Source organism: Myxocyprinus asiaticus, chromosome 44 (genome assembly GCF_019703515.2).
Source record: "Myxocyprinus asiaticus isolate MX2 ecotype Aquarium Trade chromosome 44, UBuf_Myxa_2, whole genome shotgun sequence".
Taxonomy (NCBI): Eukaryota; Metazoa; Chordata; class Actinopteri; order Cypriniformes; family Catostomidae; genus Myxocyprinus; species Myxocyprinus asiaticus.
Window position 1 is genome coordinate 4754494 of NC_059387.1, and position 25872 is coordinate 4780365.

A 25872-nucleotide genomic window follows, 5' to 3' on the forward strand; every position below is an offset into this window, starting at 1 on the left:
AAATATGTCTCTCATTTTGGTCAACTTTAATTTTGGTCAATTTAAATATACACTGTTTTTTGGAACTCATATATATTTTTTTATTTTATAAAAAAATAAAAAATAAATTTGTAATATATTTTTATTATATTATATTACATATTATTAGGCTATGTTATGCAATAGTACAATATTTCTGTCACTTTCACCTGCTCTATGATTAAACCCATGAGCCCTTATTTCTCAATTCCTGAAGTTCGATTTGAGCATGTTGCCACACTATAGAAATGCAGTACTTTAATATAAGCATAACTTTTGAATCTATTGTTTTCATTATTTAATGAAATATATTTCTAATGAACATTTATCTCGCTATGTCCACAATGCTTTGAGATAGACTTAACCACATTCTGCCTGATGCCTGTTTCACACTGCACAGCAATGGCATACACACTGCAGTGTTTCCTACAGAATTCTGCCTTTGCAAAATATATAATTATTAAAAAAAAACATGTATTTATATTTTTAATTTAATATATAGCTATTTTTATAGAAATTTGTAAATTATTTTATGTATTTGTATTTTGTTTTAATTTTTACATTTTTGTTTTGAGTGATTCATTTAAAGAACCGGCTCTTAACATTCATTTGTCCGTAGACTGGACTACACAGATCGTGCTGTATGTTTCTTTTGAGTGCAGCCAGCGAACTTAACGCAATAGAAGGACATTTTGTTTTGGTGTTATTTTGCACTACGCAATCTTTTTATCTCGTGGCATTCAATTCAGACTGCAAGCTCACATCTCGGGTAAAATATTATTTATTTTGCCATTGCGCTGGAGATTCACAGCGGTGTGGAAAAAACTGGTGTAGGCGAGCTGCAGTGTAATTACAACTTTTAAAATAGGTGGTGAAAAAATATGCACCACTTATGCACTGCTTTCACGTGTGGTGTGAAGCAGCCTTTAAAATTTTACCAAAATGTGAATCTTTTGGAAAAGCCTTTTCTTGGGGAGCACACCTAAGATGCCTTAAAATGCTTCTCGGACAGCTCTCTAGGTTTTAGAACAGAGCGCATGTGTATTTGTGCTGGAGCCGGTGAGATGGCAGTATTATGAAGTATTCTGCTGCACCTGGAAGAGGCTCATGAGTGTCCTGAGGTGCATTAGTGTGGAGGTACACAAGATACTGCTCAGAGGACAGCATTTTTTTTTTTTTTTTTGTTGTTGTTGTTTTCTTTTTTTTTATTTTTTTTTTTTTGCAGAGTTGATTTTTGCTCAAGAAATATTTCTGCTAGCGCACAGCATGAAGCATGTGGATGGAGAATTTCAGACTGGGCAATGAATTTCAAAAAACATTTTATAATTTTTTTTCTCCCCAATTTGGAATGCCCAATTCCCAATGCACTCTTACGTCCTCATGGTGGCGTAGTGACTCGCCTCAATCCAGATGGCGGAGGACGAATCTCAGTTGGCTTGTTGAGTACGTTACCGCGGAGACCTAGCTCATGTGGAGGCTTCACGCTTTTCTCCGCGGCATCCACGCACAACTCACCACACGCCCCACTGAGAGCGAGAACCATATTATGGTGACCACGAGGACGTTAACCCAACGTGACTCTATCCTTCCTAGCAACTGGGCCAATTGGTTGCTTAGGAAGCCTGACTGGATTCACTCAGCACGCCCTGGATTCGAACTCACGACTCCAGGTGTGGTAGTCAGCATCTTTACTTGCTGAGCTAACCAGGCCGCTTCAATTTATTGTTAAGTTTAAAACAAGTCATAAAATGTCACTGGTTCAAGAGCATTTTTTTCGAGCACATATGCAGGTGCAGAAATGCATCGTCAACAAGGATTAACTGAAATAACAATCTCATAACTCGTAATAATTTGTACTAGATGGTGTAATCATAAGATATTGTACTGATTGTCTCGTATGAAGAGGTATGACTAATTCCCATAAAGACCAACCAATCAAACAGAATTTCAAGAAGAACTTTTAAATCTCGTTTGATTTTCTTTATGATTTTGCCATGTCATACTATTAGACAACTTGTCATAAGGTCGGGTTATCTTCTGAAACAGGATGTGCCAATACAGAATTGCAGTATTCTGTAAAATTTCTACTAAGTCTAACTAGATTTAGATTTTTGTCCTATCATATAATCCTATGTTTACGTCTTGATTGAGAATCCTACCGATGTACTTGACAGGTAGCTGCGATCTTCCTAACTAAGTGGGTATTCCCCTTGAACAAAACGATGCACAAAATAGTACCAGCCCAGGAACCTGCCCCTGAACCATGTCGGTGGGAAAGGGCTTAGAGATAATTATCATCACAGTAATTAATTCTTCTAATTCTACAAAGAATAGCCGCTGTTCTTGATGAAGCACAGGTTCCCATAGAAGATAGACTTGGGATTTCTTTTGAACTACTTTAGTGAGGGCCTTTGCTGAGTATTAATTCTGTGATGGGAATATGGGGCCTTCTCTTGGAGATCAAGTGTTGGCCCTCAAATAAACAGTGCAGATATAGGGCAGATTAGTCCGGCACCTGATACTTCAGGTACAGCCCTCTGTGGACCTTCACACCATGTTGACACCATTAGTCATGTGTCTCAGTACACACAATCAAACTACAAACAAGTCAAAGAGAGCCCTCGATTTCAAAGTGATTGTATTGTTACCTGGCACCACCAGAAGGACCAAAGCCTTTTCATTAAATGGAGGGGAGAAAATTTAGCCTAACTTAATAGCTGAACTGTTGTTAAAGAGTAGACTCAAATGCTTTATACTTGGGAAGTTTGCACCAAAAAAAGGTGTTTTAAAAAATGCATAGTCAAACTTTTTCCTGACAGAAATAAGGGTTGTTGATTTGTGTAATGTGTCTTGAAGGAATAGACAACCCCCCAAAAAAGTCTCTCATCTTTTATTCACCCTCATGTAGTTCCATACCCATATGACTTTCTTTCTCCTAATGAAACATAAAAGGAGATGTTAGGCAGAATGTCCAAGCTTCTCGTTCCAGACAACGCAAGTGGAAAAAAACACAAATCTCATGAAAGTAGTTCATTTGACTCTGAAGTCTGGTGATAGTTTTGGGGAAAAAGAGCAGCTTGGACTTTCTGCAAAACATCTCATTTATTTTTTCACAAAGAAAGAAAATAATATCAGAACAACATGAGGTCAGTGAATGATGACAAAATGCTAATTTTGGGGTATTTTATTCCTTTTATGAGATGTCCAATGCAGGTTTTTATTTAAATGGTAGATATTATAATCACGTGTGTTCAACTTTGGGTTTTGAAGTACACTAGGTAGATATTCTGTATGGACACAGCAAAAAGGCTTTGTTCATTTAATTTGGCTTGTCAGGCCTTATATTACACGTGTGTTTGATGAAATAGAGAATTTGGATGTCGCATCATAGATAATTATTCGATATTTAATCTAAATGCAATTCCAGCTGTTGAGAAACCAGATAATAGAGGAACTGAATGGTTTTTATCTGGAGTGCTGAATTTGACCGTCCTTTATACTGAAAGTTGCCCTGTCCCATCTCGCTCCCTGTGTTGTGAATAAGTATAGTGTGAACACAAATTCAGGCACTAGCAAAGGTGTTGATCCACTACACATTGGGGGCACTCATGACTCAGTTACCTGCAACACAATAACGAGGTTTAATGCATTAAAACGCAGCTGACGGTTACACTATATAAAAGACACCATCTTAAATTTTTGTTGTAGATATTAAAAAGGACAGTGTTATCATGAAAGAGAAATTTTGAAGTGGTGTGTTTTTAGTCTTCATCTAACAACTCTTGTACTTAGGGCTGTCACGATTATGAAATTTGACTGACGATTAATTGTCTCTCTTAGGACTTTCATGAATAATTGTCATATAAATTGTCATATTTCTTAAGGTGTATGTGTGCTTCATACATATTAAGAAGTCATTTTTGCATATTTAACTTCATATATGTCTAAATCAAATAATAAAATAGGGAAATATGATTTCTTTTTAAGGCTTTAAAAAACTTATGAATGACATGAATTTTTTTTTAAAATTCTAAATGTCTAAATACTTTATGTCTCTCTTTTTGGTCTTTAATTTTGGTAAATTTTACATTTACAAGTGCATCTCAATAAATTAGAATGTCGTGGAAAAGTTCATTTATTTCAGTAATTCAACTCAAATTGTGAAACTCGTGTATTAAATAAATTCAATGCACACAGACTGAAGTAGTTTAAGTCTTTGGTTCTTTTAATTGTGATGATTTTGGCTCACATTTAACAAAAACCCACCAATTCACTATCTCAAAAAATTAGAATACATCATAAGACCAATAAAAAAACATTTTTAGTGAATTGTTGGCCTTCTGGAAAGTATGTTCATTTACTGTATATGTACTCAATACTTGGTAGGGGCTCTTTTGCTTTAATTACTGCCTCAATTCAGCGTGGCATGGAGGTGATCAGTTTGTGGCACTGCTGAGGTGGTATGGAAGCCCAGGTTTCTTTGACAGTGGCCTTCAGCTCATCTGCATTTTTTGGTCTCTTGTTTCTCATTTTCCTCTTGACAATACCCCATAGATTCTCTATGGGGTTCAGGTCTGGTGAGTTTGCTGGCCAGTCAAGCACACCAACACCATGGTCATTTAACCAACTTTTGGTGCTTTTGGCAGTGTGGGCAGGTGCCAAATCCTGCTGGAAAATAAAATCAGCATCTTTAAAAAGCTGGTCAGCAGAAGGAAGCATGAAGTGCTCCAAAATTTCTTGGTAAACGGGTGCAGTGACTTTGGTTTTCAAAAAACACAATGGACCAACACCAGCAGATGACATTGCACCCCAAATCATCACAGACTGTGGAAATTTAACACTGGACTTCAAGCAACTTGGGCTATGAGCTTCTCCACCCTTCCTCCAGACTCTAGGACCTTGGTTTTCAAATGAAATACAAAACTTGCTCTCATCTGAAAAGAGGACTTTGGACCACTGGGCAACAGTCCAGTTCTTCTTCTCCTTAGCCCAGGTAAGACACCTCTGACGTTGTCTGTGGTTCAGGAGTGGCTTAACAAGAGGAATACGACAACTGTAGCCAAATTCCTTGACACGTCTGTGTGTGGTGGCTCTTGATGCCTTGACCCCAGCCTCAGTCCATTCCTTGTGAAGTTCACCCAAATTCTTGAATCGATTTTGCTTGACAATCGTAAGGCTGCGGTTCTCTCGGTTGGTTGTGCATCTTTTTCTTCCACACTTTTTCCTTCCACTCAACTTTCTGTTAACATGCTTGGATACAGCACTCTGTGAACAGCCAGCTTCTTTGGCAATGAATGTTTGTGGCTTACCCTCCTTGTGAAGGGTGTCAGTGATTGTCTTCTGGACAATTGTCAGATCAGCAGTCTTCCCCATGATTGTGTAGCCTAGTGAACCAAACTGAGAGACCATTTTGAAGGCTCAGGAAACCTTTGCAGGTGTTTTGAGTTGATTAGCTGATTGGCATGTCAAAATATTCTAATTTTTTGAGATAGTGAATTGGTGGGTTTTTGTTAAATGTGAGCCAAAATCATCACAATTAAAAGAACCAAAGACTTAAACTACTTCAGTCTGTGTGCATTGAATTTATTTAATACACAAGTTTCACAATTTGAGTTGAATTGCTGAAATAAATGAACTTTTCCACGACATTGTAATTTATTGAGATGCACCTGTACACTTGCTTTTGGAACTGATTTGTACTATTTTTGTGTATTTTTCATACTAAATTGTTTTAGATCTTCAAACGAGATGTAACATAAAACAAAGGCAACCCGAGTAAACACAAAATACAGTTTAAATATATATCACCCATATGAAAAACTAACTGCCCCCTTAAACTTAATAGCTGGTTGTGCCACCTTTAGCAGCAACAACTGCAACCAAACGCTTCCGATAACTGAAGATCAGTCTTTCACAACGCTGTGGTGGAATTTTGGCCCACTCTTCTTTGCAGAACTGCTTTAGTTCAGCCACATTGGAGGGTTTTCGAGAATGAACTGCCCGTTTAAGGTCCTGCCACAGCATCTCAATCGTGTTCCAAGTCAGGACTTTGACTAGGCCACTCAAACTTTAATTTAGCTTCTTTTGAGCCATTCAGAGGTGGACTTGCTCGTATGCTTTGGATCTTTGTCTTGCTGCATAATCCAGTTGCGCTTGAAGGATTTTCTCCTTTAGGATTTTCTGGTAGAGAGCAGAATTCATGTTTCCCTCAATTATTGCAAGTCACCTACGCCCTGAAGCAGCAAAGCATCCCCACACCATCACACTACCACCACCATGCTTGACCATAGGTGTGATGTTCTTTTTGTGGAATTCTGTGTTTGATTTATGTCAGATGTAGCGGGAACCCTGCCTTTCTATTCATCAGTCCACAGAACATTCTTCCAAAAGCTTTGAGGATCATCAAGGTGTGTTTTGGCCAAATTCAGATGAGCTTTAATGTTCTTCTGGGTTTGCAGTGTGTTTCACCTCGCCACTCTTCCATGGATGGCATTTTTGGCCAGTGTCTTTCTGACAGTGGAGTCATGAACAGTGACCTCTGATGCGAGAGAGGCCTGCAGTTCCTTGGATGTCGTCCTTGGCTTTTTTATGACTTCCTGGATGAGTCATCGCTGTGCTCTTGGAGAAATTTGGGAAGGTTGGCCACTTCTGGGAAGGTTCACTACTGTGCCAAGTTTTCTCCATTTGGAGATAATGGCTCTCACTGTGGTTCTTTGGAGTCCCAGAGCCTTTGAATTAGCTTTGTAACCCTTTCCAGACTGATCTATTTCAGTCACCTTTTTCCTCAACATTTCTTTAATTTCTTTCGACCTTGGCATAATGTGCTACTGGGTGAGACCTTTTAGCCAACTTCATGCTGCTGAAAAAGTTCTATTTAGGTGTTGATTTGATTGAACAGGGCTGGCGGTAATCCGGTCTGGGTGTGTCTAGTCCAGCTGAACCCCATTATGAATGCAGTTTCATAGATTTGGGGATTTAGTAACTAAGGGGCAAATACTTTTTCACACAGTTGGTTTTGGATAACTTTTTTGCTTCAATAAATAACTATAATTTAAAAGCCGTATTTTATGTTTACTTAGATTGCCTTTGTTGTATGTTACATTTTGTTTGAATTTTTAAACAATGTAGTATGAGATCTACACAAAAACAGAAGAAATCAGGATGGGGGCAAATCCTTTTTCACAGCATTGTACAAAATATTTAATAACCACACAAGTGGCAGGACATTTTATTAATTTTATGAATGATGAGTGTTTGAATTTTGTGGAAACCTGTGGAGTTTTCTGGGCTTGCAGATTCCCGGTAGACCTGGTCAAGGATTTAGTGTGGTTGCTTTGATTGGTTGGGCTAAAAATTTTGGTAAATGTTAGGTAGCCACCTGATGTTTTACAACCTGTTGCTTACTACTAGTGTTCTATATGTGATTTATTAGTAAGTTGACTGATATAACAGTGTTATAATCTGATATATATATATATATATATATATATATATATATATATATATATATATATATATACATATTTTTTTTTTTTACATTCCCAGACCGAAAGGAAAGTTTTTTATTAAATTATCAGTGGCTTTACTTGTGTTTACCCTGGTTACTGATCATTTTAGGAGTGAAAGACTTGAGTGCAGGGGGAGGAAACAGTTAAAGTTTGTGCAGAGAGACAGCAGTGCTGTTGTGAAGGGGGTGTGCCACGGCTCAGCCAGTTAATCCGGCCCAGGTTTTAGGCTCCGCCTTCCCGAGCTGGAACTACTTGCACTGTAAGCTTTTTCCTCACTGCTTCCCTTTTGCACTTGCTCTCTCTCTCTCTTTCTCTCTCTCTCTCTCTCCCTCTCCCTCTGGCACTCTCTCACTTTTTCTTGCTCACTCTCCTGCTTTCTCCTGCTGTTCACCAGTGTGCTGTGACTGTGGACATGAGCTCTTAAGGGAAGAACAATTTAAACTGATAGTCAACACATTTTCATTTTCAACACACTTTCATTTGCCTTGAAGCAAAATTCGCACATGTTCTTGCATCAAATTTGTATGTTATTGGTACTGTATCTGAGACCACTATCAAAATGTATCTATTTTGCATTTGTCTAATTTAATGCAGTTTTTGCATTTCCATTATAAACTACATTATCAGCAATCAACAATTTGAGTGAATAGGTGAATTGAAAAAAAAACTGAATTTGAGATTGTTTTAATTTTTTAATGCACTGCTTTTGCTTTAATGTCAGCATACACTCGATCTGTCATGAACAAAACCTGATCATCGTGTTATCCAGCATAATTTGAGAATGATCCAAAGAACACCTAATGTACTTGAGTGGCAGCTAGGAAATTTAACCTTTGGTATAAGAGTTAACATGGTCCATAACCTAGTTTCCATCCACTTTTCGTGTTTTGTTGTCAATAAAGTGAAAATTTGTAAAAAAATGTTTGCTAAATTTGTCGTCTTCTGCTTGTTTAATTTCAAATGTCCTTTTATCGATAAAAATGGTGTGCGTGATGTCATGCTTAAAAAAAAACACTTTGTCGCTTTAGTTTTGGTTTATTGCTAAATAAATCTGCCCTTAAGCCATTTTCATACGTTTCCGTTTGTGTATATCGCTAATTGTGTACCTTTCACCTCCCAGATGTCCCTGATTTCTTTCCTCCCTGAAATCTTTGTAAAACGGGGATAGTATTGACACAATTCATTGAAATTAACCAGCTTACTGTCATTTTAATTCACAAATAAATGCAATCAGAAGAGGAGGAATTGCAATCAAAAGGGAGCTGTTGCCCTTCTGATAGGACTGTAATATTGACCCTGATGTTGCGCCTATCGCAGGTTGCCATCGGTTCTGACCCGAAAACAAATCGTCACGGCCCTGTTCAAGCTGGCAACCTGCACCAAGCAGTGGGGGAACTTTCAGTCTTAGTATAAGGACCATCCATCCATGTGTATATGCTGTGTGCACAGCTATTAAAGAAAAAAATGATGCAGTGTAATATCAGGGTTTATATATGATACATTCCTGATATTCAACAGGCTATTTTGAACAATCATCTAACCAAAGCATCGCCATCACAACTGCATTATGTCCCGCATATTTGTCCAGCAACTTCTAATGACCAACTAAATTTTATTGTCATCTGAAATAAATTTTAGCATCATAATGCAATTTACATTTTCTGAAGAATCTCAGCAAATGTGATCTGAGGTAAAGAGATTTAAATAGATTTAAAATATTTAAAAGTTTTAAAATGTTCAAAAGCTCATTTTCTGAAAGTGAACTCAGCATTGGACAAATAGTTCTGATAGTTTATAATCTTGAAAAAGTGTAGAACATTCTGAGAATGTCATTCAGCTGACTTTTTTCATCTACAGAACAGGGTAAGGCTAATTTAAGATTTAAGTGTAAAGAAAAGGCATGTATATAGGCCTAACAATGTTATTTTTTTCGCTTGGTAATTTATTTATTTTTATTTAATGCTTTACTCATTTGGTAATTTATTTAATTTAATACAGGGAATTTTGCCAGTATTTTTTCAAAAGTAAGCTAAACAATAATTTTATAGAATTGGGCTATATGTTAGTGTTCCAAAAAAGCACAGTGAAGCTTTTCTCCTAGTATTGTGTATTTTTATTTTTATCTTTGTGCACAGAAATATGTTTTTTGTACTGTGGGCTAATTCCATGACTGCCGTCTATTATTTTGAATGGTGTGGAAAAGCAACTTTAATAAATAAATTAGAATTAGAATTAGAATCAGCTTTTTTGCCAAGTAAGCTTACACATACAAGGAATTTGTTTGGTGACAGGAGCTTCCAGTGTTCAACAATACAAAAACAATACAAAAACAGCAGAAAGACATAGATAATAATAGAAAATAAAAAATAAAACTATTTATACACATGTACAGACACACACATACATACATACACATGGGTAGTGCAAATCTAATATAATCTGTTATGTATAGTACAAATACAAATCTGTTATGTACAGTGCAAATTTTTTTGGAAATTTGAGGAATGAAATGGCAGAAGAGGTTGGATGTGTTGGATAAATATAAGAAAGACTAAACTGTGTATTGCACATAGTTATTGCTCAATGGGGTGATTTAACTGTTCATGAGATGGATAGCCTGAGGGAAAAAACTGTTCCTGTGCCTGACGGTTCTGGTGCTCAGAGCTCTGAAGCGTCGGCCAGAAGGCAACAGTTCAAAAAGGTAGTGGGCAGGGTGAGTGGGGTCCAGAGTGATTTTTCCAGCCTTTTTCCTCACTCTGGAAGTGTATAGCTCTTTAAGGGAGGGCAGGAGGCAACCAATAATCCTCTCAGCAGTCCGAACTGTCCTTTGTAGTCTTCTGATATTTGATTTCGTAGCTGAAACAAACCAGACAGTTATTGAAGTGCAGAGGACAGACTCAATGACTGCTGAGTAAAACTGTATCAGCAGCGCCTGTGGCAGGGTGAATTTCCTCAGCTGGCAAAGGAAGTACAGCCTCTGCTGGGCATTTTTCACAATGGAGTCAGTGTGGGTCTCCCACTTCAGATCCTGTGAGATGGTAGTGCCCAGGAACCTGAATGACTCCACTGCTGCCACAGTGCTGTTTAGAATGGTGAGGGGGGTCAGTGTTGGGGTGTTTCTCCTAAAGTCCACAATGATCTCCACCATTTTGAGCGTGCTCAGCTCAAGGTTGTTTTGACTGCACCAGACAGCCAGCTGTTTAACCTCCCTTCTGTATGCAGACTCATCGTCATCTCGGATGAGGCCGATGACAGTGGTGTCGTCTGCAAACTTCAGGAGCTTGACAGAGGGGTCCTTGGCAATGCAGTCATTGGTGTAGAGGGAGAAGAGTAGTGGGGAGAGCTCACATCCCTGGGGGGCACCGGTGCTGATTGTACAGGTGCTAAAAGTGAGTTTCCCCTGTCTCACAAGCTGCTGCCTGTCCGTCAGAAAGCTGGTAATCCACTGACAGATAGACATGGGAACAGAGAGTTGGTGTAATTTATTCTGGAGTATAGCTGGGATGATGGTGTTGAAAGCTGAACTGAAGTCCATGAAAAGGATCCTGCATATGTTCCTGGTCTGTCCAGATGTTGCAGGATATGATGCAATCCTATGTTGACTGCATCATCCACAGACCTGTTTGCTTGATAAGCAAATTGAAGGGGATCTAGAAAGGGTCCAGTGATGTTCTTCAGGTGGGCCAACACCAGTCTCTAAAATGATTTCACAACCACAGACGTCAGGGCGACAGGTCTGTAGTCATTAAGTCCTGTGATTTTTGGTTTCTTTGGGACAGGAATAATGATTGAGTGTTTGAAGCAGCATGGGACTTCACACTGCTCCAGTGATCTATTGAAGTTCTGTGTGAAGATGGGGGCCAGCTGGTTAGCACAGGATCGAAGACACGCTGGTGAGACGCCATCTGGGCCTGAAGCCTTCCTCGTCTTTTGTTTCCGGAAGACGTGGCTCACATCATCTTCACAGATCTTAAGTGCAGGTTGAGTAGCAGGAGGGGGGAGGAGGGGGGTTGCAGGAGGTTTTTGTGTTAAGTGAAGGTCAGAGTGGGTGTGGGGTGTGAGATTGCACCTTTCAAATCTGCAGTAGAACACATTCAGGTCGTCAGCCAGTTGTTGGTTCCCTACAGGGTTGGGGTTGGAGTCCTGTAATTTGTGAGTTGTTTCATGGCACTCCACACTGATGCAGGGTCGTTAGCTGAAAACTTGTTTTTCAGCTTCTCAGAGTATCTTCTTTTAGCCGCTCTGATTTCCCTGTTCAGTGTGTTCCTGGCCTGATTGTACAATACTTTATCCCCACCCCTGTAAGCATACTCTTTGGCCTGATGAAGCTGCCTGAGCTCTGCTGTAAACCACGGTTTGTCATTGTTGAACTTTAAATAAGTCCTAGTAGGAATGCACATACCCTCACAGAAAGTGATATATGATGTAACAGTATCTGTGAGCTTGTCCAGGTCTGTGGCTGCAGCCTCAGAAACACTCCAATCAGTGCAATCAATGCAGGCTTGTAGTTCCCGCTCTGCTTCATTGGTCCATCTCTTTACAGTCCTTACTATTGGCTTGGTTGATTTTAATTTCTGCCTGTAGGTTGGATGAACCAGACAGTGATCAGAGAATCCCAAAGCTGCTCTAGGAACAGAGCGATATGCATCCTTTATTGTAGTGTAACAATGATCCAGTATATTTCTGTCTCTGGTGGGGCATGTGATATGCTGTTTGTATTTTGGCAGTTCACGTGTGAGATTTGCTTTGTTAAAATCCCCAAGAATAATAATAACCGAGGCCGGGTATTGTTGTTCCATGTCTGTGATTTGATCAGCCAGATGTTGCAGTGCTGTGTTCAAACACACGTTTGGCGCGATGTAAACACTCAACAGAATAAATGAGGAAAACTCCCGCGGCGAGTAGAAAGGCTTACAGTTAATAAAGAGCGCTTCCAAATTAGGACAGCACATCCTCTTTAACGTTGTTATATCTGTACACCAACTTTCATTGATATAAAAGCATGTTCCACCGCCTCTCATTTTCCCCGTTAACTCCGCAATGCGATCCGCTCTGAACAGCTGGAAGCCCGGCAGATGTAATGCGCTGTCCAGAATTGCTTCACTCAGCCAGGTTTCTTTGAAGCACAAGGCAGCAGAGGTTGAAAAGTCCTTGTTTGTGCGGGTGAGAAGATGTAGTTCGTCCGTTTTGTTAGGAAGAGAGCGGAGATTCGCTAAGTGAATACTCAGCAGCACTGTTCGAAATCCGTGCCGAAGGAGTTTGACTAGTGCACCGGCTTGTCTCCCTCGCCTGCGTCTCTTGAACAGCAGAGCTGCGCCTCCAACTAAAATGTCTAGCAAAACGTCTGAATATTCGAAAACCGGGAAAAGATTGTCTGGTTCATGCTGTTGAATGTTCAGCAGTTCGTCTGTTAAAACTGACTGAAAAAAGATGACTAAACACAGGACAAACAAACAAAAACAACAAAAGAACTGAGGAGCTCCACACCGAGGCAGCCATCTGCGGCGCCATCATGATGATCATAAACAGATGGCTACTGCAATTAAATTAATCGCAAAGAGTGGCCATTCATTTGTTCTCCGTGCACTTGTAGATGACAGGTGCATGATACGAGATATTTGTGTTGGCACTCCTGGAAGTGTCCTGACACAGATGTGTTTGCAGCATCAGATCTGTGTAGGTAAGCCGTTAAGACCAATTCATAACAGTGCGAGTAATGCTTCACGTACAACACATTGCCTTTCAAGGATGTATACCTTGTTGTCCTGGTTAACACAGGCTAATGACTGGGGTAAATTCTGTCATTTGACACTATATATTTGTGTTAATGCCAATTTTCTCGACAAAAAGTGTTTCCAAACCAGTTTTTTGCGACTTTTGAAATATCGACATAGAGTTCATGCGCTAGAGTTAAACGGAAAAATATTATGCCAACACTCGTGAAATTTGTGCGATAATTTAAGTTTCCATCAGCTATATCAGTAAACTTTTTGATGTGCTACACCTTTTGTTGCAAAAAAAAAAAAAACCTTGGATGGAAACATAGTTAATGTCACAAAATTGCTTGCATTTGTTTTGTGCTCTAGAAAAAGTACAGAATATTAAAGGAATAGTTCACCCAGAAACAAAAATTCTGTCAAAATTTACTCACCCTCTTGTTGTTTCAAACCCTTATGACTTTCTTAGACCACATCCACACTAATGTTAATGTTTGAAAACACATTGATTTTGGCACATTAATGTTGCTCATTCACACTAGAACTGCGAAGACTTTCAAAAACGCTGTCCATAACGACATACTTAGTAAAACGATGGTGTTAGGAAAGCAACAACTGAGGATTGGAACTTCAAATGTACAACTTTGTTGCCATGCCGACATAATGACTTAACCCGAAAAAAACATAAAAATAACAATTTAAGCTTTAAACTTGAATTACTTTGTTAAAACTTGTGTATTATTTTAGCTTTATTGAAGGTGCTTTTATAAAATAAGCTTCACATTCCTGCCTTTTAAACCCTACATTCACTTCCATTGTAAGTGCTCATTTTTTTGAAGAAAAAGAGGGACAATTTGAAATACATTTGAGGTTATCAGCATTATGCCACAAACGCTGTCGATTGAGCTTGACATATATTTGAGCATAACTTATATGTAACCAAATGTATTGAATTAACTGACTGCAATATTCCTTTGTGTTCCGAATAAGAAAGAAAGTCTTACAGCTTTGGAACAACATGATAAAGCAGAGAAAGTAGAAAGTACAAAGTATACACACTTCATCTTAATAATTTTATATTTGTATTACCAGAGATTTTATTAATAATATAGATTATATCTTGTTTGTATATGAACATTGTACTCAAACTCTTGATTTTAGTTTACACCAGTCATGAATCATTGACACCCCGTGTTTTTGGATCATGTGTTGTGTATCTTGTGAGACTAGTGAACGGCTCTATAAATGCTCTGGCACATGCTCTCTGAACACAATCCCTCTGGGAGCGTCCTGACCGGCTGTCCACCTCAGCACTGCTTAACGGCTGTTTATTTACCTTCAGGTTACTCATTACCCCAAATCCCATTACTTGTTTACCTTGTAACCCCTGATGGTAAAGTACACACCAAATCCATTTAGTTTGACCCTGCCAGCAAAACACAGATCTCTAGAGTCACACATGCCTTTTTTTTTTTTTATGCAGTATGCACATCTTTCTTAAGTCTGCTTTTTCTTTTGTGGATTTTATGAGGGTTAATTTATCATTTGACTAAAATATATACACTTCTATTTAAAAAAATAAATGTGCATATCAATGAAAAGGATTAGATCTCCTTCTCCCTTGTGTTCATTTAATGAAAAGTTGTGGGGAAACATGCTTTTATTTTTAAAAAGATTTTTAATGCCTTTAATAAATTGAATCTACTTCGCTACAATGGCTGTTTGGATAAAAGGATGGTTCCTCTAATTTAGAAAAAATATTTAATTTGAGCAATTTCAGAGCAAATATATAGTTGAGATATCATCAGTAGGCTAAACAGTATCGATATATATCTCTATATCCATATCCCCAAGCCCTAGCAGTAAGCTTTTTTTTTTTTAACATATATTTACATTGACTGGTTTGATTTTAATCTCATGAAAAAGAACTTAAATAGTATGCTGGATCGGTATCACCTTTGATACTGACATTTTAGCCGGATTGGCAATCGGTCTGATGAATCCGATACTGTGTGTTTAGTCTTTGTCATGGACCTACACAATATTAGGCAGGTGATTTTAATGTTGTGGCTGATCGGTGTATAACGTGCATCGAGAACGGCACCAGAGGAGCATTTCACCAGATTTTTAATAAGAAGCAAATTAAACTACTGTGAACTATTGTCTGACCGATTTATCGGTCTGCTGATATTTTTGGCCGATATTAGCCTTTCACAGATATATTGGTATATATGTTTTTCGATATGCGCAGAAATGAAAACTTTTTTTTCAGAACATATAATGCAGAAAACAATGCTTGGGGTGATTTAGAATTAGTGCCATAACATAGTTTGTCCAGCAGAGCACGCTGTGACTCCATTGTGAACAGAGCTGAGCCGATGGTGGTTCTGCAGATAGTGCAGAGTTAAGCGGTGTCTTCACAGTAAGTTGCTAACTAGTTTATGAAATACATACTGGAAAGTTAATAAACAATGACCCCATCATTTTCCCTTTTCAATATAACTAATATAACGTTAACCCTGTCCCTGACAACCATGTCACTCATGTTTATCACATCTGTTTGCTGTTAGCCAGCGATAGTTTGTCAGTGCAGTAAGTAATGTAGCAGATTGAAAGGTAAGCATCAGAGCATCTTTTTACAGCTCAGCAGACAACGGTGCAGTGGTGGATTGTGTCTGATGAGTGTTGATTTCACGCTATGTTGTTAGTTGGTGAGACACAATACTGGAAAGTAAATAAAGTCCATCTTTTACTCTCCGTGACAATGAGCTTATAGCTAACTAGCTAACCACATAACTACTTTCATTGCTTGTCAGCTGAGTGGAAGCTAATGTGTAAACGTATTCACCAAACTGTTTTGTTCAGGATTTACAGTTTGGTACCCCCTTCAGTTAAACAATTCCAGTCATTGCATTTACAAAAATATTTTAAATTCTGGTTTTCCACCATTGAAAGTTTCCCATGAACTTGTATAGCAGAATACGGTGTAACACCGCTGCCGCTGTTTATCTCTTGTCTTGGCAGCAGCGAACCATTGTTATTGTGAGTTATTGTTTGTGACTGTTTTGTTATACATTAACAACAAAATATTGCTGATGATGTTTTGATAAGCAAGAAAACTGTATTTAGTAAAATTTAGAATTACTTGTACTTTACTTCAGTATTACCATGGCATTTTCTATTACTTCATACTTCCACTCCACTACATTTCAGAGGGAAATATTGTACTTTTTCCATTGTTGACAATGTATAATAAAAATGTCAAATATTCTTTGATAAAAATATTTAAGAAAGCAGCATTCTGAGTACCTTTGCATAGTCATATCAGTGCAAAATCAGTGAACAGATAACATAACAGACAGACAGATAACAGGTCTGTTTTCATTCCAGCTCAAAAATTAACTATATCGGCCACCATTTCAAAATCTGTGAAATTTCCCTTTCTAAAATCGGTATCGATCTCAAAAATCCCATATCGGTCGGGCTCTACTGTGAACTAGTCTACGACATTCAAAATTCTTCGTGGAAAAGCCAGAGGGTTTAAAAGTTAAGAAATTACGACTGAAATATATTACTATTTTAAAATAAAATGTGAACAGTTTATAATAATAATAATAACTACAACAATTATAATAATTATAATTATAATCAATAATAATAATTGTTATTTTTATTATTACAATCATATTTAAGTTGACTGTGTTCCAAAAAATAAGTGTATAAATGAAAACAAAAAAAATTTGCAAAGTCAACTGGCTTTTTTTCTACTTAAGACTTTCTGGAATTGCTGTTAATTTGCTGCTGCATTATCCAGTAGACTTTTTAATAGTTTTTCTTAATCGGCTATACAGTTTGATTTAATTGTCAGTTTTTTCTCTTTATAGTGAAATAATATCATTTCCACACAGTGAGGTAAAGATATTCTAAACTGATAAAGAAAAAAGAAAGAAAAAAAAAAAAACACTGATATCGGATCTAGATTGATACCGAGAATTCAAATTTCTTAATTGGATCGAGAGAGAAAAAGTGGTGTCGGTGCATCCCTACGTGCATGAAAATTTTGCACAAACATGTGTAATAAACATTTGTGCCTACAACTATTTTTGAATGTACAATAACAGGACAAGTTTAAAAATTAGTTGGAAACTCTTTTCAGAGCTATTAGTCTTTGAGGATCATACAGTATGTATTTACTCTTTACTATGTCCGCAGTGTGGCGTGATTTTTTTTTTTTTGTACCTTTTAAGCATTGGATACAGGTGTTGAGTGATTAGACAAGACTGCATTGTTTCACTTTAGCGTTAAAGGCTAAATGGCAAAGGGGAAGTTGGCTAGCCTCAGTTGTTATGTCGCTGGGTGAGATATGACATGTATTGTGAATCTGTAGAGAAGCACATTAAAGGGGAGGGGGTTGTTGACCTGGATTAAACCTCTCTCAAGCACAGCACAATAGCCTGCATTTTCAATGATGTAGGTCATTGATCAGAGCGCTGGGCGCCAGGCTGCAGGATCCATCTCCATGCATTAACCTTACACTGGAAATGTGATCAGTGATGCTTATTCTTCTAGCCAAGCTGCATTGTGCTGGGGGATAACAGTAGTTTGCTAGTCCCACAGTTACTGGGGTTTTAACCAGTGTTTTCAGATAATTGGTTTCATATGAGGATGCCTTTTCTGCAGTATTTAGATTTTCAGCAATCCTTTTGTGTACATAATATGTTGCAGTACAACCACATGTAGTGTCAAGCGACAGTTTGTTGACTTGGCTTCTAGTGTGTAGGGCTGGGTATTGATACAGATTTCCCAATTCAATTCCAATTCACAAGCTTTTGATTCTGATTTCGACTACATTCAATATAAATTCTTATGGGTATAATTCTGTTATAATGTCCCTTTTGCTTGCATATAAAATAAATGATTTTCCAGCTAATGCTGTTAATTGTACAGGGACCTTCTAACTAGGTACATCATGCAAATATTTATTTTAATACTTAGATTTTATTCTTTTTCATCATTTTTGGTCGCAATTTGGCTTTTTAACAAATCAATGTATTCAAACAATAAATAACATATTACATTTCATATAGTAGTTTTTGTTACATGTTTATTGTTTACATGCATATTTTTTTGACTATGATTTGTTGTACACATGCTAAAACGAAAGGGTATTAAAAGAGACATTATTCAATGACAGAACAACTTTTACTCTCAACACGCTGTGAAAGGATATCACTGCACAATTACTGGTGAGTGAAATATGAACATTTGCCAGGCAGTTACCAACTATATATACATATTAGTTGCATAGTTGGAAAATTTGGTTGCAAATGCGAGTGATTTTTCAGGCATTGTAGTGGAAGTTTGCATATAGAGTAAAAGATCAATCTTGGGATTTAAGAATTGATATCGAGATCATTAAAAATGAAGATCGCAATGCATCATAAAATCTATATTTTTGCCCACCCCTACTAGTATGTTAAAAGTTGTGCGGGTGAGGAACTTTAGGTCTGTAGATTTGAGTTCTTTGAGAACCAAATGGGTCTTTTCAGGAAGTGCTCTAGATAGCGCATGGCTGCTCTTGTGTGGAACCCAGACTTTAATGGGTCATGAAACACTAAAACATGTTTTTTGAGATGTTAACCAATAAGTACTTGTCATCCAAGATGTACAACATTAGCTCTTCCAAAATCTAGTGAGCTGCCTTGCTGTCTACTTCCTACATAGTCACCTGCCTTCTAAGGCAGCATCCTAACAATGACAGAACCTCATAGGTAGGGCTGGATACAGATTCTGTTCTGATTCATAAGCTCTCAGTTCAATTCATTAAGTTATATTTAAGTTATAATGTTCATTTTGCTTGCATATGAAGGAAATTCTCTCTCTATATATATATATTAGGGCTGTACAATTAATAGAAATGAAATCGTAATTGCGATATGACTTTGTGCGATTACGAAACCGCAAACGGCTGCGATTTAATTCAATAAATAAATACTTCAGTTTATTTGCACTGCTGTGTCCTGTCTGTATTATGTTAGTGCATTAATACAGTGTTTTCTGAGTGGTTCTGTGCTCCACAACTCCATCTCATGCTCAGAGTAACAGATGTGCTCTGAGTTGGGTTGCGTTAGTTTTCGTGCACTGAGAGCGTTAAAGGGAAACCAGCGCGTGGGTGAAGCTTTATTAATGTCTGCGAGAGCGGCATCTGAGTCTCCCTGTGCACATTTATCATAATAATAATGTGCGATACAGATAAGGTATAATTCAAGCATCTTTATTAAATGTCTCCAGAGCAAACTGCATTAACAGTAGCACCTTCTGAGTCTGTAAACATGCGTTCTTTCTTTTTCCACTCTTCTCATAGAGTGTGTTGCCCTCATTAAAGCTCCATTGGGAACAAGTGAAAACTGAACTAATATTACCAACATCCAACAAAATGAAAAGGCAACAACAACAAAAACACATAGATAAATAAAATAAATTGATTTACAATATTTAGACACTATTATATAATGCATTGTTAAATAAAATAGTATAAAAAAGGAATTAAAAGAATTCAATTAAAATGATGACTATGAACAAATAAGCAAAACTTTCATATTATATGTAAACCTCATTCTTTACAGGGCTATCTATTTTAATATACAGTAGAATATTTTGTGTAAGCCTACTTGTTTTTAAGGCTTATTCATCATAAATATGAATATTTTTGTGTTTGTTTATTTGATAAGGCCTATTATTTAACCAACCAACAGTACTTTTGTCAGCGAAAAATAGGCAACAGCTATGGTAATAGCAACAGGAACATTCAGTTAACAATAACAGTGAGCAAAAAGCTTCCATATAACCAGTTATGACAGAGCTGCTGATAAAAGGTTAAATAATCAGTATTGGCTTAATAGATGAAAAGAAAATCTGTAATTTTATTGGTTGTAAAAATTCTGATTGGAACTTTCCTGATATTCAAGTTGACTGGGTGCCAAAAAATAATGATTAGTAGTTGATGATGAATAGGATCATGAATAGTTGGCTGAGACCCTATCACAGAGTGGACAAAAACAGGTACACAGTTGACAGGTGTGATTTCACTGTTTTATATAGAGATGATTGTTGGGATTTTCACACACAACAGTCTCTAGAATTTACTCAGAATGATTCCAAAATCAAAAAAACATCCAGTGAGCGGCAATTCTGTGGATGGAAACGCCTTGTTGTTGAGAGAGGTCAACAGAGAATGGCCAGACTGGTTTGAACTGACAAAGTCTACAGTAACTCAGATAACTGCTCAGTACAATTGTGGTGAGAAGAATATCAGCTCAGAATGCTATTGTGAGATGCGGGTTTTAACGTTGTGGCTGATTGGTGTGTAATATATATATTAGGGCTGGGCGATATATCAAATATTAACGATATAATCTAGATAATTTTGCTGACGATGTAAAATTGACCAGTATCATGAATATTTTGATGATTTTAATGTGCTTTCATTTGGCCATTAATTTTCATAAAGAGTGCATCAGACTAATTTCAGGATCCTTCAGGGCTGCACAGTTAAACAAAATAACATCAAAATGGCAAGTTGGTCACATGTGATTATTAATCCACAAAAGGCTGTGATTTAAAGACAGATAAACGGTCTGTGTGTGATTCAGAATAAACCGGTGATTCGCTGATCTGTGAGCACGTGTATGGCACCGATCTCAGATCAGTTCAGGTGCATTGTGAAATCAAAGTAATGCAGGTTTAAGCATTCACGCAGTTCCAAACATTAGTAACCTCTACAAGTAATTATACAAGTCTACAAACCTTTTCGGTGTCAAAATAAAAGCTCCTTGTGAAGTTGAAGTAAATATGACAGCACTTTCAGTGTCAAAATAAAAGCCCCCATGTGAAGATGAAGTAAACAGAACAGAAATATATTACTTTTGTGAAACACAAATCTAATAATCAGAATAATAATGATAATCCAGCATTATTTTATAATAATCAACCTGACGTGTCACACAGTAATAATTTAGTATTATGCAATGTTCAACTGGGTTTAAAAAATATGTCAGTGAAGTAGCTTTGCACAGTAAAAACATTAGAAGGTAAATAATGCTTTTTATTAAGATACTATGTATCATTGTGTATGAAATATAAATATAAAGTGCATATCAGTGAAAATGATTGAATTTCATTCTCCCTTGTGTTTATTTAATGTGTTAATTATTAGATTTTTATTTAATCCCTTTAAAATATTTAATCTACATGGCTACAGTGGCTGTTTGGATGAAATCGTGGTTCCTCTGATAAAAAAAACACTTGCGCTATTTTAGAGCAAATACATAATTATTGAGATATTTATCGAATATTGTCAGTAGGCTGAAAAATATTGAGATACATACTGGTGGCCAAAAGTTTGGAATAATGTACATATTTGGCTCTTATGGAAAGAAATTGGTACTTTTATTCACCAAAGTGGCATTCAACTGATCACAATGTATAGTCAGGACATTAATAACATGAAAAATTACTATTACAATTTGAAAAAAATTTCAGAACGTCTTAAACTATTTCAAAGAGTTCTCATCAAAAAATCCTCTATGTGCAGCAGTGACAGCTTTGCAGATCCTTGACATTCTAGCTGTCAGTATGTCCAGACACTTAGGTGACATTTCACCCCACACTTCCTGTAGCACTTGTCATAGATGTGGCTGTCTTGTCAGGCACTTCTCACGCACCTTACAGTCTAGCTGATCCCACAAAAGCTCAATGGGGTTAAGTTGTCTGTTGTCTAATGTCTGTGTTTCTTTGTCCACTCTAACCTTTTTGTTTTTCTGTTTCAAAAGTGGCTTTTTCTTTGCAATTCTTCCCATAAGGCCTGCACCCCTGAGTCTTCTCTTTACTGTTGTACATGAAACTGGTGTTGAGCGGGTAGAATTCAATGAAGCTGTCAGCTGAGGACATGTGAGGCATCTATTTCTCAAACTAGAGACTCTGATGTACTTATCCTCTTGTTTAGTTGTACATCTGGACTTCCACATCTCTTTCTGTCCTTGTTAGAGCCAGTTGTCCTTTGTCTTTGAAGAATGTAGTGTACACATTTGTATGAAATCTTTCAGTGAAAAATTTTAAGCATTGTATAGCCTTCGTTCTTCAAAACAATGACTGATTGATGAGTTTCTACAGAAAGCTGTTTCTTTTTTGCCATTTTTGACCTAATATTGACCTTAAGACATGCCAGTCTATTGCATACTGTGGCAACTCAAAACAAACACAAAGACAATGTTAAGCTTCATTTAATGAACCAAATAGCTTTCAACTGTGTTTGATATAATGGCAAGTGATTTTCTAGAACCAAATGATCAATTCAACATGATTACTCAAGGATAAGGTGTTGGAGTGATGGCTGCTGGAAATGGGGCCTGTCTAGATTTGATCAAAAATGACATTTTTTAAATAGTGATGGTGCTGTTTTTTACATCAGTAATGTCCTGACTATACATTGTGATCAGTTGAATGCCACTTTGGTGAATTAAAGTACCAATTCTCTTCCGAAACAGCTAAATCTGAACATTATTCCAAACTTTTGGGCACCAGTATAATTTTTTCAGAAATATCGCCAAGCACTAATATATATATATATATATATAACAGTTGCTTATTTCATGCATAATTTGTTTTACATTATGTAAAACAAGTGCTAAAACTGTACTGTTTCTCTAAGAAAAATTACAGTTCAGCAAACATCTCTCAGAAGTGTTTTTTTTTTTTTTTGCCAAATAAACGAGAGTTGATTTGAATGCCATCTATACCACATCTGTGTTTGCGATTAGAATTATTTGTATTTTTTTTGTTGGTTTTGAACAACGACTGTCTGTAAAGTACATAAAGGATGTTAAAAGAGACATTATTCAGTGACAAATGGATTTCGTTGATCTTGTCTCTGGACACACATTACACGGAGCAAGTCAAACCAAACTTTTACTCTCAACACGCAGTGTAGGAATCTCCCTGCTGAACTTCTCTACCATACAAGTACATTTACCAGCCAGTGACGAATCACAGACATTTTTTAATTACATGTAGCGCAAAATTGGGTCTCATATGCGAGTGATTTACTCATATTATAGAGGGTTGCACATATAGTAAAATAATAATCTTGAGATTTAAAGAATGGATATGGAGATTGTTCAAATAAAGATCGAGATTAATCAGAAAATCTATACTTTTACTCAGCCCTACTCATAAATGACTAACTTGGAACACTCTTCATAGACAGCAACACGCACATTGTTTCCAAATAGAGTATGACGTTAGCATGTTGCCAAGTTAACGACCTGATACTCTTAATTAGCATAAAACATTCATAGTTATTTTTTTAATTAGACATTTTTAATACTATAAAGTATTGAATGAATTGCATTTATAAATAAACATTTCTTACACTTAGGTGGCAGCATAATTTATGTTGCCTTTTGGAACAGCGCTTATAGACAGCTCACTAGGTTTTGGAACAGAAGAAGTTATAGCATGCGTATTTTCATTTTAAGGGCATAGTGGTTAATAAAGAGATTTTGGGGCTTTTTTCAAGTTTGCAATCAATTAATGAATGTCACTGCATATGTCATACAGACATGCAATTTGTACATATCTATGTCATTGCTGCCTAAGTACCTCTCCATGATTACTATGCACAAGAAGCATGGCCATTGTTGCTTGACATGCACTTTTTCTGTGTTGTTGCCATCAAGAAGCATGGCTCGCAAATGTGCATTTGCATCATGCAAATGTGCAAAGGAGTTGTATGTCTTTCCTTGCAATGCTGATTGCTGACAGATTTAGAGGCTTTCCATCATTGACCTACACCTCTGAAATATACTAGTACAAAAAGCATTTTTTACACAAAAGAGCTGTGTGAATTACAGACCTTTTTTTTTTTTTGGAGCTTTGCTGGTCATTGTCACTTTATTAAACGTGACTCAATTTTGTCATTTATAGTCTGATAACACTATATCCATCCTAACTGTGAATGTATTGGTAGGTAGATTATCAATCTATTAGTAGTGATGAACTGTTTTCCAAATTGTGTTGGGATTGGACATGTTTCATGACATTTTAAGGGCTTCATCTGTGAAAGCCACCTTAAACTTACGTTCAGTGTTCATTTCAGGTACATTGTACATTTTTGTGTCATTACCTTTGCTCCTAAAAATGCAAAACACAGACTTAATTTTTGTAACGGATCATGGGGTGCAAACAAATGAATGGGCAATGCAGTGCTTCAGTTCTGAACTGTGACCATGCTATTTTTAAAATGTAAGCCTTCTTTTTGGCATCTTTTCCATAAAAGCATGAATCAAATGTCTTGTTATACAGAAACTGGGCTGCCATGGCAAGTTGTGAACAGCTCAGTAGCATTATAACACAATAGCATTATAACAATAACAGTTCATGGTTATATTACATTCAGTCTCCTCTTGTTCTCAGACTTTTTATTGTTTTAATTTCTCCTGTTTGCTATACTTGTTGTGTCTGAAAGATAAACTTCAAGTCCTGAGAACATTTTGGTAATTTCTTTGCTTCTAATTGCCAACAGCTGAATTGTAATCAGTGACTTTAATGTCTTAATTTGTCACAGCTCAGTGAAATTGTTTAAATGACTTGATTTTGATGAGTTTTTATTTATTTTTTGGCCAAATATCACGTGTCACCACCTACAAATGTCTTACAAATGAAGTTACAAAAAAAGCTAAAGATAGTGTCGTCTTGGTTAGTGATACTACCTGAACTAGAACTTGAAATGTTTTTATCAGTATATGATTGCTACAATAATACATGCATGTAGTGATGTCAAAATTACTGGTACTTCTGTACCAAGTCGATACTAAAATAAAAAAGGATGGAATGATACCAGTGTGTCTGTAGTAACGGTCCCTGCGTGCTGTCTGACTGACAGATGGCTGTTTTAAAATGCTCACAAGCTTGAGCGTGTGTTCTGATACTTCTTTACACAAAAATGGACAATTAATCAAATTAAAATGTAATATGTCCTTGTTTGATTATTAAACCACAAATAAATGTGATTTTATTAAACAAATACACAGTCTGAAAGTGCTGTGCAATGCAAAGTGAATGTGTGAAGCTGCTCATGAGCTGAAAACAAACATTTTGAGTATCGCGCTCATAACATTTTAGTGAAGTACTACAGGTTCAAGCAATCGTGCAATTCCAAACATTAGTAACCACTATAAAGTTATTATACGAATCTACAAACACGGAACTATAGAGTTTGATAGTGGTTCACGATGCGGAACTCATAACTGTCAAACAAACATGGCACTTGCCGTTTCATAATAAAAGCTCCTGGTGGAGGTGAAATAAACATATCTGCATTTGCAGTGTCAAAATAAAAACCCCAGTTTAGGGTGAAGTAAATAGGACAGAAATATATTAATAAATCTTATCCTGAAAATAATAATAATTCAGTATTATATTATAATAATAAACTTGCCTGGGTTCCACAGTAATAATTTAGTACTATGCAGTATTCAGTAGTTTTTGCACACCTTCTTCATTCACAAAGAAAAATGTTTTAGTAAAAATATATTAAGGTAGATAAGCTTCCATATATGATTGTATGTTAA

General features: G+C 36.8%; 1 protein-coding gene across 4 annotated transcripts in view; it reads left to right on the forward strand.

Annotated features, from left to right (window-relative positions):
• LOC127434229 (histone-lysine N-methyltransferase 2C-like) overlaps positions 1-25872 on the forward strand; it is a 255749-nt gene that overhangs the window by 36719 nt on the left and 193158 nt on the right. The gene's annotated exons all lie outside the window — the stretch shown is intronic.